Here is a 1906-nt window from a genome sequence, read left to right on the forward strand (position 1 = left end):
TGGAAGTTTCCACGGAAGCCTGCCCTGGGCCGCTGCTGCCCGTCCTCGCCTAGGTGTGGCGCTTCCCAACCGGCTGGGGAGGGAATGTCCTGCGGGAGCCGCCCAGGACCCTCATGAGACTCGTCCCTGGCTTGGCTGCAGCTGCAGTCTGGTACTTGCCCATTCTGCTCTTCTTCACCTCCGTATTTTCTCTCTCATGGAAGAAGAATTCCATTCTCCCATCCCAGAAAGGAGAATGCCCTGCGTGCCATGAAAGAGCTCAGGACCCACAGGACAAGTACGTCACTGACCTGACTTCGCCAGCGCCAGCCCATCTATGAGACCTCCAGCATTTGTGCCCCGGACTGGCCCCTCCTAGGCCTGACTCTTTCTGTGTGGGTATTTTCCTCCTAGGCTCACTGCCGCCTCGCTCCCATTTCTGCCTTCCCTCCCTATGGTAACTGGTGAAGGGTTGGGGCGGGTGGAACCCAGATCTGGGGTCAGAAGGTCCCCTTGTCAAGTCCCACGTTTTCCATCTAAGCCGTGTGCTCATGGGAAAGACACCTTACCCTTTGTGGGCATGTCGGCTCAACTGGAAAGTGACACAATCATAATGCCCTAATCTAGAATTCTTGTGAGAATGGGAGTAATTATGTAAATATCTTTTGAAAACAGATGTGCTGCCAATTACATTTTGTGATTTTAACTTTCTCTTATTTCTCTGCTGTGTTTTGTCTTCGTATGTATCAAGTTTCTTCTGATTTTTTTTTTTTTCTTTTCTTTTATAGGAACTGCCCAGGATCAAGCTACAATGAAGAGGAGGGAGGCAGTCTGCACGCACCGCCATTTTCTAGGAACTGGAAAGTGCCTCCCGCTCCCCCAGCCCTTAGGAAGATCCATCCCTGTGGAACCTTACCCAGGCTTACCAGCCTTTGCTGAGCTGGATCTATTTGGACTAGTGTCAGTCAGTAGGACTTGAGACGTTGGTTCTCTACACTTGCACCCTCCTTGTCCCCATCAAAATATCCAGTACTCTACCTCCAGGGAGTAGACTTGACCCTCAAATAATAGCAAGTTCAGCTTTCCCAGGTCTAGGTTCCCTGGGAGGCCAAGATTCGTATGGTTCCTTAATATAGAGGGCTAGCTGTGAGTTGGAATCCCACTATGAGCTTTAGAATCAGTCAAGAAGAACTGGGCCCCTTCCCTTCATCCCTCCTCTTTTCCCTTTTTGTCCCAGAGCTCAGCTCTGACTCAAAGTTTTTCCATTTACCATCAACATGGAAACTTGGCTCCCCACATGGGTATATTATCCCCCTTTTGTACATGGTCTTGTTGATCAAAACTCCCTTTCTGTGAAAGAGGCCTGTGGGGCTCAAGAAGCCTGGTCAACCAGCCAGGCTAGTCCCACATACCTCAGAACCAGTTTAATAAAGGCTCTATGTCATTCTTTTTTGTTTGGGCTGATTGGTATGCTGATTCAGAAGGCCTTGATATTTTATTCTTTCCCCCAAACCAGCTCAATTGGTGTTTGTGCTAGAGGGAGATGGACAATGGGGAGGGCTATTATAAGGGATGTCCTTGGCCCTCCCACCTCCCCCTTTGAAGGATGCCCTCATTATCTTGGGCAGGGACCTGATACCGGTTGGTTTAGTGGATACCTGGCAGTTTACTCTGAACATTTACCTTGTATTAGGGCAAGAACTAAAGTAACAAATATATCCACCTGAATGTCAGGTCAAATGAGAGGATGTGGATGGGAGTAAATAGTGGTTAGTATTGAGGTCCTGGAATTTTACTGGTTATTTTTATAACTTTGGTCTTCCAGTCCTTGAATGAAGGTAAATGGAGACTTATTAGGGAACAAATTACTAGTGGCAGGGTGGTGGTGTCCTGGTATCCTGCTTAGATTGTGAAGAGAGTGTCGCAT

General features: G+C 48.4%; 1 long non-coding RNA gene across 1 annotated transcript; it reads left to right on the forward strand.

The window, feature by feature from the left end:
- The first annotated feature begins 284 nt into the window (after nt 1–284).
- Nucleotides 285–1428, forward strand: LOC104682919. Its single transcript, XR_004056915.1, has 2 exons — nt 285–374; nt 768–1428. It is a non-coding gene; the product is annotated as an uncharacterized LOC104682919 (long non-coding RNA).
- The last annotated feature ends 478 nt before the right edge of the window (nt 1429–1906 follow it).

This window comes from Rhinopithecus roxellana, chromosome 4 (genome assembly GCF_007565055.1).
Source record: "Rhinopithecus roxellana isolate Shanxi Qingling chromosome 4, ASM756505v1, whole genome shotgun sequence".
Lineage (NCBI taxonomy): Eukaryota > Metazoa > Chordata > Mammalia > Primates > Cercopithecidae > Rhinopithecus > Rhinopithecus roxellana.